General features: G+C 33.2%; 1 protein-coding gene across 2 annotated transcripts in view; it reads left to right on the forward strand.

Annotated features, from left to right (window-relative positions):
• The window catches only part of Corin (corin serine peptidase), a 237,613-nt gene that overhangs the window by 153,831 nt on the left and 66,672 nt on the right, over nt 1–17,110 (forward strand). For both annotated transcript variants that reach the window (XM_075312800.1, XM_075312801.1), the window contains exon 3: nt 1,365–1,394. The gene's annotated coding sequence lies outside the window, so the exon portion shown is untranslated. The remainder of the gene's footprint in view (nt 1–1,364; nt 1,395–17,110) is intronic.

The raw sequence follows: 17,110 nt of genomic DNA on the forward strand, positions 1-17,110 counted from the left end.
AAAATTTTGTCAAAATTGATCAAAATGTTATTTCTCTAGACAATTATATTTCTATAGAAAATTTTGTCAAAGTTTTATTTCTATAGAAAATTTTTGTCACAATTTTATTTCTTGAAAAAAATTTATTTCTATAGAAAATTTTCTCAAAATTGTATTTCTCTAGAAAATTTTGTCAAAATTTTATTTCTCTACAAAATTTGTCAACATTATATTTCTATAGAAAATTTTTGTCCAAATTTTATCTCTATAGAAAATTTTTGTCAAAATTTTATTTCTGTAGTAAATTTGTCAACATTATATTTCTATAGAAACTTTTTGTCAAAATTTTATTTATATAGAAAATTTTTGCAAAATTTTATTTCTATAGAAATATTTTGCAAAATTTTATTTCTATAGAAAATTTTGTCAAAATTGTAATTCTCTAGAAAATATGTCAACATTATATTTCTATAGAAAATTTTTGTCAAAATTTTATTTGTATACAAAATTTTTGCAAAATTTCATTTCTATAGAAAATTTTTCCAAAATTTTATTTCTATAGAAAATTTTTGCAAAATTTTATTTCAATAGAAAAATTTTGTCAAAATTTTATTTCTATGGAAAATTTTTACAAAATTTTATTTCTATGGAAAATTTTGTCAAAATTATTTATATAGAAAATTTTGTCAAAATTTTATTTCTAAAGAAAATTTTGTCAAAATTTTATTTCTATTAAAAATTTTGTCTAAATTTTATTTCTATTAAAAATTTTGTCAACATTTTATTTCTATAGAAAATTGTGTTAAAATTTTATCTCTATAGAAAATTTTGTCAAAATTTTATTTCCATAGAAAATTTTGTAAAAATTATGCATCTATATTGGAGGATCCCGTGATCAAAGAATGAAGCCACCCCATTTTGAAAAATGGGGTGGCTTCAAGGCGCAACTCGTCGGCTTCGTTCACTGCCCGTGATGCGTTAAACAGAAATGTTTGAGGAACCAATTGCAATACTTTCGCTGGGTACTTATATAGGACCATAGTGGCGTATGATTATCCACATTATGTGAAATGTTCATCATACGCACTAGTGGTCCATTAGTGTTGAAATTCACCAAGAAATACCATTGGTTACTTTTAAATATACTGGCTATGTATTTAGGAGCTTATTTTGTCACGGCAATTTTAATGGGCATTTAGCATTAGGTACATACATAAATATTGCAAAACATTACCGAGAAGTGTATACCTACTAATGACATATTTTATGCCTATATTTTTTAATTTTTTTTTATTTTACTATGAATTTCTCTTTGGACTTTTCCTCCATATGAAGTAACATAAAATGATATTCAAACGTTTATTTTATCTTTCTTTTTTTTTCAGATAATATCAAAAAATAAATATTTAAATGCGGTAAGTTTAAATAAAAGAAAAATCATGGAAAAGATTAATTTTATATTTTGTGTATTTTTGTGGTTACAAGGCAACTGTAGATTAAAAACAATTTCATTGCGTGAAGAAAAGCTCTCTCATCCCTTTCAAGTGATTTTCAACATAAATTCAACACAACAGTGGTCGAAACCTCCACATACACACACACAACCACGCTTATACCTCCTTCTCACTCACAAATATTTATTCACTTTAAATATTTATCCTTTGTGTAATGGCTTAATATAAATGGATAATTTTTTTTTGTACAAATATCCTTCAATTTATATGATGAGTTTAAATATTTAATTTCCACATACACACACTAAAACACAAAACACATATGTTTATGGCATTTAAAAAGGGATAGTCTTTTATATAAAAAAAAAATACAAGCGCAGGGCAGCTACATAAAAAAATACTTGGAAAAATGTATTCCTGTCTTTCTCCCAATATATGCGAAAGCATTTTTGGAAGAGATTAAATAACCGATGACAATGCACATCAGTTAAACCTTTCAATAATTTTTCCTTTGAAACTTTTTAATTTATTCTGTTTTGATGGGTTCGTTTGGGTCGTTATTCATTAAGAGTTTGGGTTTTCGGAAAATGATATGGATTAATTGGAATTTCATCAATTGGTTTGTTTTTTTTTTCATATAAAATGTAAAGTATATCAAAAATCGCATTACTTATTGAAAATGCAAGATTTCCATTTGTTTTTGCCACATAAATATGAATTTTTCAAATAAACCAATATGAATTTCCAATACAAATAAACGTATACATACTTTGAAAGTAACAGCCAGAGCTCTACTCAAGAAAAAAAAATAGTTAAAGGTTTCATGGAAAAAAGTCTCATGCCAAAATTAAATTAAATTGTATTCTATTTTTTTTGAGATTTCCATAATGCCTTGTTAAAATAGGGACATTTTTTAATTTTTAACTACCATTTACGAAATACTTTCTTCCAAAAATGAACTAAGAAATAAGACAAAAAATGTATTGGCGCCAAATCATTACCATATTAGCCAGATGTAGTTCATTGGTCTGGGGAACATTTTTTTTTTTCACAAATATATAAAAACAAAAAATAAAAAATATATATTTTTTGCAATACACATAAGATAATTTTAGTATGAGGTTAACAACAGACAAATAAATAAAAGCATGTTATCGTCAATTATTTTACAAGCCAAGGAATCTCGCTTCGTAAGAGTGACCGAAAAAAAGATGCAGTGGTACGCGCATAAAGTATACAGCAGCTAAATAGTGAGCCGTATCTGGACTAAAGACTGTCCCGTGGGCAAAAACGGCAAGGGTCACTTTTTTGTAGATTTCACAAGGTGTGATCCACATCTTAACAAAGAGAGAAATAAAAGAATCTAAGACTTGTACTGTGCTCCATTATTGGGCTTGGATTATAAAAAAGACAACTTGACAAAAAATAGTGCGACCTTCCAAGATGATAACACACTAGCATTGCACAAAAATTCTGTAGAAATAAAATTTCGAGAACATTTTCCATTGAAATAAAATTTGAAGAAACTTTTCTATAGAAATAAAATTTTAAGAACATTTTCTATAGAAATAAAATTTTAAGACAGTTTTCTATAGAAATAAAATTTTGAGAACATTTTCTGTATAAATAAAATTTTGCAAAGTAATAAAATTGTAAATAGAACTAAAATTTTGACAAAATATTCTACAGAACTAAAATTTAAAAAATTCTGTAGAAATAAAATTTTGACAAAACATTCATTTTTTTTTTAACTTTTTTGTTCAAAAGCAAAACATGTCGGAAATAACATAAAATTTTAAAATCAGTTTAGATATGTTCGAATTGACTACCTTTGGCATAAATTATGACCTAAAAATGGCCAATAAAAGTGCACGAAAGTAGCTTTGCAGTATTTTGACACATTACCGGTAAGATCATCGGCTCTTTGGTATTTTTGAGTGCCAACTTTACGCTAAAAACTGTCCTAGACGCAAAAGACCATCGAATTGAGACCACGGTTGCGACAATTGGTAGAATTCTACCAAAAATGATAGGTTTCTTTGATGTTTGGTAGATTGGTAGCATTCTTGATGTTTTGGTAGATTTTGCAAAATATTTCCAAAAGGAAATTTACAAATTTTCTATAGACATACAATTTTGAGAAAAAATTCTATAGAAATAAAATTTTGAGAAAATTTTCTATAGAAATAAAGTTTTGAGAAAATTTTCTATAGAAATAAAGTTTTGAAAAAATTTTCTACAGAAATTAAGTTAAAAAATTCTATAGAAATAAAATGTTGGGAAAATTTTCTATAATAACATTATAAACTTGCGACAAAATTTTCTACAGAAGTAAAGTTAAAAAAAAAAACTGTAGAAATAACATTTTGGAAAAAGTTTATATATAAATAAAATTTTAAGAACATTTTCCATTGAAATAAAATTTAAAGAAACTTTTCTATGGAAATAAAAATTTTAAGAAAAATTTCTATAGAAATAAAATTTTAAGAATATTTTCTATAGAAATAAAATTTTAAGAAAATTTTCTATAGAAATAAAATTTTGCGAAAATTTTCTGCATAAATAAAATTTTGCAAAGTAATAAAATTGTAAATAGAACTAAAATTTTGACAAAATATTCTACAGAAATAAAATTAAAAAAAATCTGTAGAAATAAAATTTTGAGAAAACATTCTATAGAAATAAAATTTTAACAAAATTTTCTACAGAAATAAAGTTTTAAAAAAATTTCTGTTGAAATAAAATGATGGGAAATTTTTCTACAGAAATAATTGTTTTTAGAAAAATTCGACAAAATTTTCTATAGAAAAAAAAATTTTGACAAAATTTTCTGTAGACATACAATTTTTGACAAAATTTTACATTGAAATAAAGTAAAAAAGTCAATAAGTGATTGGGAAATTTCCTATAAAAATAATTTTTTAGAAAATTTTCTGTAGAAATAAAATTTTGAGAAAATTTTCTATTGAAATAAAATTTTAAGAAAATTTTCTATAGAAATAAAATTTTGAGAAAACTTTTTATAGATATAAAATTTTGAGAAAACTTTATATAGATATAAAATTTTGAGAAAACTTTATATAGATATAAAATTTTGAGAAATTTTTTCAAAGCAATAAAATTTTGACGAAATATTCTACAGAAATAAATATTAAAAACAAAAATCTGTAGAAATACAATTTTGACAAAACTTTCTAGAGAAATAAAATGTTGACAAAATTTTCAACATAGAAATACGTTTTTGAGAAAATGTTCTATAGAAATAAAATGTTGACAAAACTTCCTATAGAAAAAAATTTTTACAAAATTTCCTACAGGAAGTTTAAAAAAAAGTCTATTGAAATAAAATTTTGATAAAATTTTCTATAGAATTAAAATTTTGAGAAAATTTTCTATAGAAATAAAATTTTGAGAAAATTTTTTATTGAAATAAAATTTTGAGAAAACTTTCTATAGAAATAAAATTCTGACAAAAATTTCTATTGAAATAAAATTTTTGTAGAAATAAAACTTTGTTTGATGTTTTTAGAAATAAAATTTCGAGAAAGTTTTTTACAGAAATCAAATTTTGACAAAAATTTTTATAGCAATCAAATTATGAGAAAATTTTCTATAGAAATAAAGTTTTGAGAAAATTTTTTATTGAAATAAAATTTTGAGAAAACTTTCTATAAAAATAAAAATTTGAAAAAAAAATTTATAGAAATAAAATTTTTGTAGAAATAAAACTTTAATGTTTTTAGAAATAACAAAATTAGACAAAATTTTCTATAGAAATAAAATTTTGACAACATTTTCTAAAGAAATCAAATTTTGATGAAATTTTCCATAGACATACAATTTTGACAAAATTGTCTATAGAAATAAAATTTTGGCGAAATTTTTATAGAATTAAACATTTTAACAAAATTTTCTATAGAATTAAACGTTTAGACAATATTTCTATAGAATTAAACGTTTAGACAATATTTCTATAGAATTAAAAATTTTGAGAAATTTTCTATAGAAATAAAATTTTGAGAAATTTGTCTACAGAAATAAAATTTTGAGAAAATTTTCTAAGAAATAAAATTTTGATGAAATTTTCTGTAGACATAAAATGTTGACAAAATTTTCTATAGACATAAAATGTTGACAACATTTTCTATAGAAATAACATTTTGAGAAAATTTTCTAAAGAAATACAATTTTGACAAAATTTTCTATAGAAATAAAATTTTGAGAAATTTTCTATAGAAATAAAATTTTGATAAAATGTTCTATAGAATTAAAATTTTGACAAAATTTTCTAAAGAAATACAATTTTGACTAAATTTATATAGAAATAAAATTTTGACAAAATGTTCCATAGAAATAAAATTTTGAGAAAATTTTCTGTAGAAATAAAATTTTGAGAAAATATTCTATAAAACCGAAATTTTGACAAAAGTTTCTAAAGAAATACAATTTTGACAAAATTTATATAGAAATAAAATTTTGACAAAATTTTCTATAGAAATAAAATTTTGAGAAAATTTTCTATAGAAATAAAATTTTGATAAAATATTCTATGAAACTGAAATTTTGACAAAATTTTCTATAGAAATACAATTGTGACGAAATTTTTATAGAATTAAACATTTTGACAAAATTTTCTATAAAAATCAAATTTTGAGAACAATTTCTATAAAAATAACATTTTGACAAAACTTTCTATGGAAATAAAATTTTGATAAAATATTCTATAGAAATAAAATATTGACAAAATTTTCTATAAATTAATTTTTGACAAAATTTTCAATAGAAATAAAAATTTAGAAAATTTTCTATAGAAGAAAAATATTGAGAAAAATTTCTATTGAAATAAAATGTTGAAAAAAAATTCTATAGAAATAAAATTTAGTGAAAATTTTCTATAGAAATAAAATTTTGTGAAAATTTTCTATAGAAATAAAATTTTGTGAAAATTTTCTATTGAAATAAAATGTTGAGAAAATTTTCTATAGAAATAAAATTTTTTGAAAATTTTCTATAGAAATAAAATTTTGTGAAAATATTCTATAGAAGAAAAATTTTGCTCTGCAATCTCATGAGTATGAATTCTGCAGTTTTTCCTTAGGTTAGGTTAGGTGGCAGTCCGATGTATCAGGCTCACTTAGACTATTCAGTCCATTGTGATACAACATTGGTGAACTTCTTTCTTATCACTGAGTGCTACCCGATTCCATGTTAAGCTCAATGACAAGAGACCTCCTTTTTATAGCCGAGTCTGAACGGCGTTTCACATCCCAGCAACAAAATTTGGAAGTTCTTCCACAGGCACAACTTTAAAAGCACTTCCAGAAGATGCACTTCCAATGATGATCTTTATTTTAACTACCCAGGAAGTTCTTTTGATTCAATTTTTATAACTTGGGTTTTTCATACTTTTAATGGGTAATTTTAATTTTTTTTTTTGTTTCAAATAGGTTAAAAACAGAGTAAGAATTCATAAAATGGTATAAATCATTAAAATTTTGTCGAAAAACATGCTAAATCCAATCTAAAAAAATTGTGAATTTTTGAAAATATTTGAGGTCAAACGTTTGCGACAAGCGTTAGAATCCATTAAAAAGAATAAAAAACTATAAAAATTATTTCTTTGACAAAATATTACAGAATTTTTTAATTTACATCCAAAACATTGAATTCGGATCACACCTAAAGAAATGATGCAAATTCAGTACAACGGCTGTTGAAATGGAGGACTTCCGTCCTATGACAAGCCCATGTTAAATTCATCGCTTCTGCGCCAATTTTGCACCACTTCCGGATCCAAAAAGATCATTTTCATTACTTTTTTGGCGACACTTTTTTTGCTGGGATGGTAGTGAAACCACTTAGAGAGGTTTTGAAACCCTTAGAAATGTCACCAGCATTACTGAGGTGGGATAATCCACCGCTGAAAAACTTTTTGGTGTTCGGTCGAAGCAGGAATCGAACCCACGACCTTGTGTATGCAAGGCGGGTATGCTAACCATTGCACCTCCTGTTTATTCTGTTGAATTTCTGTATATGATTCTAATGGTTAGTAATGTTTTAAACAGACGTGGCTCTCATAGATAGCTACTAGTGTTAAAAATGCTGTAAACAGCCGGTGAAAGAGGTAGGGCTACATTCCCAAACGTTCCTCAACCAGCTTATTGCCAAACAGCTGAAGTTTAGCTAGTCAGTTTAGTCTGTACTTAGCCGAGAACTCCCAAGTTCTTAGTCGATCGTGACAGACTCAATTTTGTTAATTGAAATTGTGGGTCATTCTACCCCATGGTGTTTCTTCCCCTAGTGAAGAGCACTTCCTTGCCCGCATAAAATCTGAAAGCCTCACTCATTGTATCAGAGATTGTTTCCAGAAATTTGGCTGACACCATTATAACAATATCATCCGCATACGCCACTATTTGTATCCCTTTGTTGTGCAGAAAAGTCAGAATCTCATCTACTATGAGTAAAGGCGATATCACACCTCCTTGTTGTAGTCCCATTTCTTGGGGAATTTCCCACTTCCGTTGGCACACTTTCCATTTGTTTTGAAAAGAGTAATTTCACACGTCCACAATACATTTTGATTTTACTTAAAATCTTAGAGTTTCGAGCAATAACTAAAGAATTTCGCTACCGAATTCTCTAGTCTCAATATTATCCCTAGATATTGATTGGCCTTTTGTATTTTGTTTTCAATTTCTACTTTATAACTTATCGTGGAGCCACAGGCAATTTTTTTGTTTTTCGTTCTTAATGGTTAAGATGCATTTCATTGTTTTCTCCTTACACAAGGCCATTCATCGTGGGTTCATTAGAGAGTAAGGTTTTGAAAGGAAAATAAACAATAATTGCTTCTTACTCTGACAATTGACATTCGAATGAGGAATGACCTAAAGTTCAAGTCAAACTCTAGAGATGAATGAGCTGGGATGAATGATATTTGCTTAAAGTGAGAAAGTAAAAAACAGAAGCACACTGCGCATTGACATTGACATGAACTCCTCTCCTCTCCTCTGTCCTTATTTCCCACTATACTCATATTTCATTCCATCCATCAATATCCAGTTGTAGACGTGAGCGAAAGGTGAAATAAATAAGCAAAGATTTCTGTCATTACTTGAGTATTTGTTGAGAGCACAAAATCAATCGTTTAGTACGTGGCTAATGTGATTGTAATGGGCATCAACTTGCCCACTTGGTCATTATCATCAAGGTCTTTGCTATTTGACTACCACTGGTTTTTCTGTTTTCTGGCTAATTGTCGTGGGATAAAAATGATAATGAATTGTCCGAACATCAGGTCTGGATAAACAGAGCTGGTACTCTTCACTTTCAAAGAGAAAAATCATTGGATGCAAAGCTCCCTAAATTTCTAGGAACGAAATTTGGTTTCTCGAAATCAGCAAAATACTTGGGAGTTCGTTTGGACTCTAATATTAGTCGGGGAACGATGATGAATTGGCTTTATACTGCTGTTATAAGACCTGTAGCTACATATGAATGTCAAGTTTGTGGAGAATCACGGACCACCGAAACTAGATATCGATAGTTAATGGGATAAATAGAACTGCATTTATTTAACATATATGACAAGTGCCCACAACCATTGCCACTTTAGAGAATGGGATGGACGATTTGCATATGGAGAAAACAGCAGAGGAGACACTACATACTGAACTTCTTGTCGAGCTTTATAAAGAGACTTCTTGTCGAGCTTTATAAAGAGTCGCCATATAGGGCGACTGAGCATATTTATCACGATAAGCCGGAATAACAGGCTGGCTGATAAGTCCCCGGTCTGACACATAGATGGCGTCGCTAGTATTAAATACATATTATTTTTATATAGTGCCAACCTTCAAATGATTCGTGTCAAAATTTGACGTCTGTAAGTCAATTAGTTTGTGAGATAGAGCGTCTTTTGTGAAGCAACTTTTGTTATTGTGAAAAAAATGGAAAAAAAGGAATTTCGTGTTTTGATAAAATACTGTTTTCTGAAGGGAAAAAATACGGTGGAAGAAAAAACTTGGCTTGATAATGAGTTTCCGGACTCTGTCCCAGGAAATCAACAATAATTGAGTGGTATGCAAAATTCAAGCGTGGTGAAATGAGCACGGAGGACGGTGAACGCCCGAAAGAGGTGGTTACCGACAAAAACATCAAAAAAATCCACAAAATGATTTTGAATGACCGTAAAATGAAGTTGATCGAGATAGCAGAGGCCTTAACGATATCAAAGGAACGTGTTAGGTTAGGTTAGGTTATGTGGCAGCCCGATGTATCAGGCTCACTTAGACTATTCAGTCCATTGTGATACCACAGTGGTGAAATGAGGACGGTGAACGCAGTGGACGCCCGAAAGAGGTAGTTACCGACGAAAACATCACAAAAATCCACAAAATGATTTTGAATGACCGTAAAATGAAGTTGATCGAGATAGCAGAGGCCTTAACGATATCAAAGGAACGTGTTAGGTTAGGTTAGGTTATGTGGCAGCCCGATGTATCAGGCTCACTTAGACTATTCAGTCCATTGTGATACCACAGTGGTGAACTTCTCTCTTATCACTGATTGCTGCCCGATTCCATGTTAAGCTCAATGACAAGGGACCTTCTTTTTATAGCCGAGTCCGAACGGCGTTCCATATTGCAGTGAAACCACTTAGAGAAGCTTTGAAACGCTCAGAAATGTCACCAGCATTACTGTGGTGGGATAATCCACCGCTGAAAAACTTTTTGGTGTTCGGTCGTAGCAGGAATCGAACCCACGACCTTGTGTATGCAAGGCGGGCATGCTAACCATTGCACCACGGTGGAACGTGTTGGTCATATCATTCATCAATATTTGGATATGCGAAGCTCTGTGCAAAATGGATGCCGCGCGAGCTCACATTTGACCAAAAACAACAACGTGTTGATGATTCTGAGCGGTGTTTGCAGCTGTTAACTCGTAATACACCCGAGTTTTTCCATCGATATGTGGCAATGGATGAAACATGGCTCCATCACTACACTCCTGAGTCCAATCGACAGTCGGCTGAGTGGACAGCGACCGGTGAACAGTCTCCGAAGCGTGGAAAGACTCAAAAGTCCGCTGGCAAAATAATGGCCTCTGTTTTTCGGGATGCGCATGGAATAATTTTTATCGATTATCTTGAGAAGGGAAAAACCATCAATAGTGAATATTATATGGCGTTATTGGAGCGTTTAAAGGTCGAAATCGCGGCAAAACGGCTCCATAAGAAGAAGAAAAAAGTGTTGTTGCACCAAGACAACGCACCGTGCCACAAGTCATTGAGAACGATGGCAAAAATTCATCAATTGGGCTTCGAATTGCTTCCCCACCCACCGTAAATGGTGATACGGTCAAAATTTGGTCAAGGGAAAACGCGTGTAAATCGGTGAAATCGTTTATTTAAAAAATCAAATTAAATTTCTTTTACAAGTTCAATTAGTATAAAATTCAGGAAAAATATTCAGTTAGGCTTTCGCTTTTCCAAATCCGAATTGCCGGGCCTCATGCTTGACACTGCCATCAGATTTTGTACAGCCACCTTGTCCACCTTCTTCGCCGCAGAAAGCCAGTTTGCCTTGAACTGCTGCTCGTCCTTAGCAGTTTTTGGTCTTCTTTAGGTTCCGCTTGACAATAGCCCAGTATTTCTCAATTGGGCGTAGCTCTGGCGTGTTGGGAGGGTTCTTGTCTTTGGGAACCACCTGCACGTTGTTGGCGGCATACCACTACATGGCCTTTTTACCGTAATGGCAAGATACCAAATCCGGCCAAAACAGTACGGAACAACCGTGTTTCTTCAGGAAAGGAAGCAGACGTTTATTCAAACACTCTTTCACGTAAATTTCTTGGTTGACAGTCCCGGAAGCTATGAAAATGCTACTTTTCAAGCCACAGGTACAGATGGCTTGCCAAACCAGATATTTCTTTGCGGACTTTGACAGTTTTATGTGCTTGAAAATATCTGCTACCTTTCCCCTTCCTTTTGCCGTATAAAACTCCTGTCCCGGAAGCTGCTTGTAGTCGGCTTTGACGTAGGTTTCGTCGTCCATTACCACGCAGTCAAACTTCATCAGCATCGTCGTGTACAGCCTCCGGGATCGCGCTTTGGCCGTCGTATTTTGTTTATCATCGCGATTTGGAGTCACTACCTTCTTGTAAGTCGATAGTCCGGCTCGTTTTTTGGCTCGATGCACGGTTGTAGACGATACACCCAGCTTATTTGCGGCATCTCGGAGAGAGAGGTTGGGGTTTCGCTTGAAACTACCGGTAACTCTCTTTGTCGTCTCAGCGGCTTCCGGTTTTCGATTTCCCCCCGATCCAGACTTCCTGGCTGTCGACAAACGTTCCCCAAACACTTTAATTACATTTGTACCGGTTGACTTGGCAACTTTTAGCGATTTTGCCAGCTTTGCGTGCGAGTAGCTCGGATTTTCGCGATGCGCGAGCAAAATTTTAATACGCTCCAATAACTGCCACTACCAATTTCTTTGTCGATTTTAGACACCGGAGGAAAAGCGTCCGCAAGGGCATTATTCATTCCACAAGCGCTTTCCTTAGCCATCACATCTACTTCTTCATTGCCCATTATTCTACAGTGACCAGGTACCCAGCACAGAGTTACATAATGCTATTCAGTGAGAACTCTAAGCTGTCTACGAGAGCGACTGATACTGCAATCGCTTCCGGGACTGTCAACCAAGATATTTACGTGAAAGAGTGTGTGAATAAACGTCTGCTGCCTTTCCTGAAGAAACACGGTTGTTCCGTACTGTTTTGGCCGGATTTGGTGGTACGCCGCCAACAACGTGCAGGTGGTTCCCAAGGACAAGAACCCTCCCAACACGCCAGAGCTCCGCCCAATTGAGAAATACTGGGTTATTGTCAAGCGGAACCTAAAGCTGACCAAAAAAACTGCTAAGGACGAGCAGCAGTTCAAGGCAAACTGACTTTCTGCGGCGAAGAAGGTGGACAAGGTGGCTGTACAAAATCTGATGGCAGGTGTCAAGCGTGAGGCCCGGCAATTCGGATTTGGAAAAGCGAAAGCCTAACTGAATATTTTTCCTGAATTTTATACTAATTGAACTTGAAAAAGAAATTTAATTTGATTTTTTAAATAAACGATTTCACCGATTTACACGCGTTTTCCCTTGACCAAATTTTGACCGTATTACCCTTTATAAAGGTCTTGTACAATGCAGACATAAGTTCTAAGCTAAAGTCAACCACTGCCGTGGATAGTTTCGAGTTCTCACTGAGAAGCATAATGCATATCTCTGAAATATACCTAGTCACTGTGGAATAATGTGAAAGGAAGAAGCCTATGTGCTGGCCAAGGAAGGCGCTCGAGGAACCAATAATGTTCTTGTGGACGTCTTTCCTCCGCTGTCTAAAATGGATCTGAAGTGGACGAAGGAACTGGTGGCAGCATTTATTGCAGTGATTTAGGAATACAAGAGTCGTAGCGATTGCAGTATCTTTCAGGTAGAAATTTCTGCAATGACAAAATCTGTTGATAAGGCCGTTATTCAGTAGCAATATCAGCTTCTTCATCGACAATCAAGCAGCTATAAAGACATAACGACGAAAGAAGACTGCAGTTTTCGTAGAGAGCTTAGAGTTCTCACTGAACAACATAATGTAGCTCTGTGCTGGGTACCTATTAACTGTGGAATAATGTGCAATGAAGAAGCAGATGTGCTGGCTAAAGTGGGTATTCTTGGAACGGATAGTGTCCTCCGTCAGATTTTCCTCCGCTGTATAAAACGGATTTGAAGTGAACGAGAGTATAGGTTAGGTAGCGATTGCAGTATCTTTGAAGCTGAAATTTCTGCAATCACAAAAGCTGCTGAGTAACTATTAATGAGGACATTATTCAGAAGCGATATCAGCTTCTTTTTCGACAGTCAAGCATATATTAAGGACTTGGGCAATGCAGACATAATGTTGAAGGTAGACAGCCGCTGTCGTAGAGAGCTTAGCGTTCTAACTGAACAGTACCTGGTCACTGTGGAATAATGGACAATGAAGAAGCAGATGTGCTGACTAAAGAGAGCGCTTGTACAAGTTAGATAGCGATTGCAGTATCTTTCAGGTCGAAATTTCTGCAATGACAAAATCTGTTAATGAGACCGTTATTCAGTAGCAATATCAGCTACTTCATCGACAATGAAGCAGCTATAAAAGCCTAGAACAATTCAGAGATAAAGTTAAAGGTAGACAGCCGCTGTCGTAGAGAGATTAGAGTTCTCACTGAACAGAATACTGTAACTCTGTGGTGGGTACCTGGACACTGTGGTGCAATGGGTAATGAAGGCGCATATGTGCTGGCTAAGGAACGCAGTCGAGGAACGAATAATGTGGAGGTTTTTTCTCCGCTGTCTTCATATCTTTAAAGGTTTCATGGCAAGTATGAAGAACTATGGTGGGGATATTGGGTTTCTTTAAAAGTTTGCCAACAAACCAATTTGGTATTGAACAAAAGGATCCATAGGAATTACGAAAATCTGATGGCGATGAAGCAATAATGTCCTTGTGGACGTTTTTACTCCTCTGCCTTCACAACTTTAAAGGATTCATGTCAAATATGATAAACTATGGCAGGGATGTTCGGAATCTTCCGAAAGTTGCGAGCAAAACAATTTGATATGAAAAAGCATAGGAAGCGAAAATCTGTTGGTGATAGGTTAGGTGGCAGCCCGATGTATCAGGCTCACTTAGACTATTCAGTCCATTATGATACCACATTGGTGAACTTCTCTCTTATCACTGAGTGCTGCCCGATTCCATGTTAAGCTAAATGACAAGGGATCTCCTTTTTATAGCCGAGTCCGAATGGAGTTCCACATTGCAGTGAAACCCTCAGAAATGTCACCAGCATTACTGAGGTGGGATAATCCACCGCTGAAGAACTTTTTGGTGTTCGATCGAAGCAGGAATCGAACCCACGACCTTGTGTATGCAAGGCGGGCATGCTAACCATTGCACCACGGTGGCAATGGTTAGCAGGACTGAATAGCCTGAATCAAATCAGGCTGATACTTTAACCTAACCTAAGAGACAGGAATAGAGGCCTTTTAATTGGCATTATAACTTGGCATACACACTTCTTCCGGATGTTACGGAAGACTTGAACCACTTCCTGTGGCAGGGTCCAGTATTATCCTTTAGAAGAAACAAGATACTTGGCTCCTTCGCCTTTCAGGCTCTCAGGACTATGCGGCAGTGTAGCTTAATGAACATACTCTCGACTCGCATCAGGACCTCTGGTTGGATATTTTAAGCAAATTAAACGAAACGGGTCAATGGAAGTTCTTGAGTGACTTCAAAGGGCACCACTTCACGAAGAGTAAGTTGAGAAATTTACCTCCAAAAATTACAATAGACCTATAGTAGTCTATGTGGACATGAAATCAATTCAAGAATTGTCGTCCTTAACAACCTAACATAATCATCAGATCTTGATAGAAGCATTGATCAAGGATCGTGTTAATATACTAACGAATATTAATCAAGAATAGAGCAGCAATATTTTTAAGTCTGTAATCAACGCAATCGACATTTGATTAAATCCAATTTAATTGGGCTTAATTTTTGTCCCGTCTGGCGACATCTTGCTTACGAATCTTACAGAGTTTCTATCACGTAGCCCATCATGTCTAGAAATGGGAATTCAAAGAATATTACAAACAAAAGAAAGAAAAACAACTTTCTGCGTCCTACAATTCTTACAAAGCCAAGGCGTTTGAGATATGTATTTATCCTTCTACAGCCTTTTTTCACTCCCCCACAACTTATCGTTACCATGGAATTGTCATTACATTATTTCACAGAATTGCCACTGTAAATAATTGGAAGTAAATAAACACAAACAAATCTTGTTATTCTATGGAAGACCACAAAATTAATTCATTGAATTGATTTGACGTTGTGATGCTTCTCATTCCCAAATACTGAACATTGGCAACAATAATTGCTAAGTAAATATTTATTTCGTTCTCTTTCTTGCGTTGACTATGATGATGGTGATTTTCTAAATTTCTTAACCAACCATTCAAAGATAGATGCCAGAAGGTAAAAATCTCCCCCCCACACACACACACTACCATGCGTTACACTTTTGCTACTTAACCAACCCCAGAGAGTAAATTCTAGCAAATCTTTACCTAAATTTCTGATTCTAGATGTTCAACTTCATTCCATTTCTATTTGATTTACCAGGAATTTTCATTAGATTTACTTTCATCCACCAAAGCTACTTAGAACCACATTCTACAACAGCATCAACAAATATCAATTGGAAAGGCCACTAACCAATCCATGCTATTTACCACCGACCACCAGTCCAATGAGGGATTGGACCAGCTTTATGAAGAATGGGACAAAGTATGTTGGTTGAATGGTTGCTTAGTTGGTTATTTAACCTTAACACAAATAAAGAAAACAAATATTTCAAAAAAACAAAACAGAAAAACATTCTCAACCCAGTGACAAAATTTGCCAGTAATAGAGTTGGGGATATTAAATAAAAATGTGGAGAATGAAAAGAAGACTCTAGATATAATCGGACGGATAGGCATGACTGTCGCGAACATTGGCACTACAGCTACATTCCAAAGACCCGGCTGTTAGGGCTCCATTCCGGATATTATTTTTGTGTCTGAAGGCATTATTCCGAAGATAAAAGAATGGAGAGTACTAGATACATACACAAGAGAGATATAGAGACATACTACATACCCAAGGGGAAGGAATATTCTAGATATTAGTCTTGGGCAAAATTGTTCACCGTAGTGATTCGAACTCATCGTTCCTTTTGTACAAAGGAACTAGTTCCTTTAAATCGTTCCATCGTTCCTTTTCGTTCCGGATTTGTATATTTGTCATCACTGTCATCTACTAAAGACAGACATTACATTGTTTGTTTACTTTGTGTAACGCAGATCGTGGTCAATTGAAAGATACAAAAATATGGAAAATTGAGTGAAATTACTTCAAGTATAGTAATATAAAAAAATTAAATGAATGGAAAATTTAAGGAAGTAACTAAATTCAGGAAGCCAAACTCTTTGGATGGATTTTTGGATTGAATAATACTATACTCTGTGCAAAATTATTCATTGCAAGAAATTACGATTTTTTTGTCGTTTGTGAAGAGCCTGTGATGGAATTAAAGATTCTATTAAATAGCAGCATATCAACAATGGTTTAAATACATACGCGCCAAAAAAAAAATAGCTCAAACAGAAGTAAAAAAATCAAACTGCGATCCGAGGACCGATGGAGCGTAAATTGAAAATAAAACTAAATGACAAAAGGAGCGATGAGAACGAAAGAGATGGAACTAGTGACAGTCATTCCTTTTAGTGAACCGTTCATTGGAACTAGTTCGTTCCAGAATGACACAAGACTACTAGATATGCTCGAACGGAAAGGCATGGCAGTTGCGAGCATTGCCACTACGGCTACATTCCGGCGACCCGGCTGTGAGAACACCATTCCGAATGTTATTTTTGTGTCTGAAGACATTATTCAAAAGATAAGAGAATGGAAACTACTTGAGACATACACGGGAAGTGATCATTAAAACAACTCTTTCCTACTGCAAGGAGGGAGCCACCGTGGTGCAATGGTTAGCATGCCCGCCTTGCATACTCAAGGTCGTGGGT

The sequence above is a fragment of the Haematobia irritans genome, chromosome 5 (assembly GCF_050003625.1).
Source record: "Haematobia irritans isolate KBUSLIRL chromosome 5, ASM5000362v1, whole genome shotgun sequence".
NCBI lineage: Eukaryota > Metazoa > Arthropoda > Insecta > Diptera > Muscidae > Haematobia > Haematobia irritans.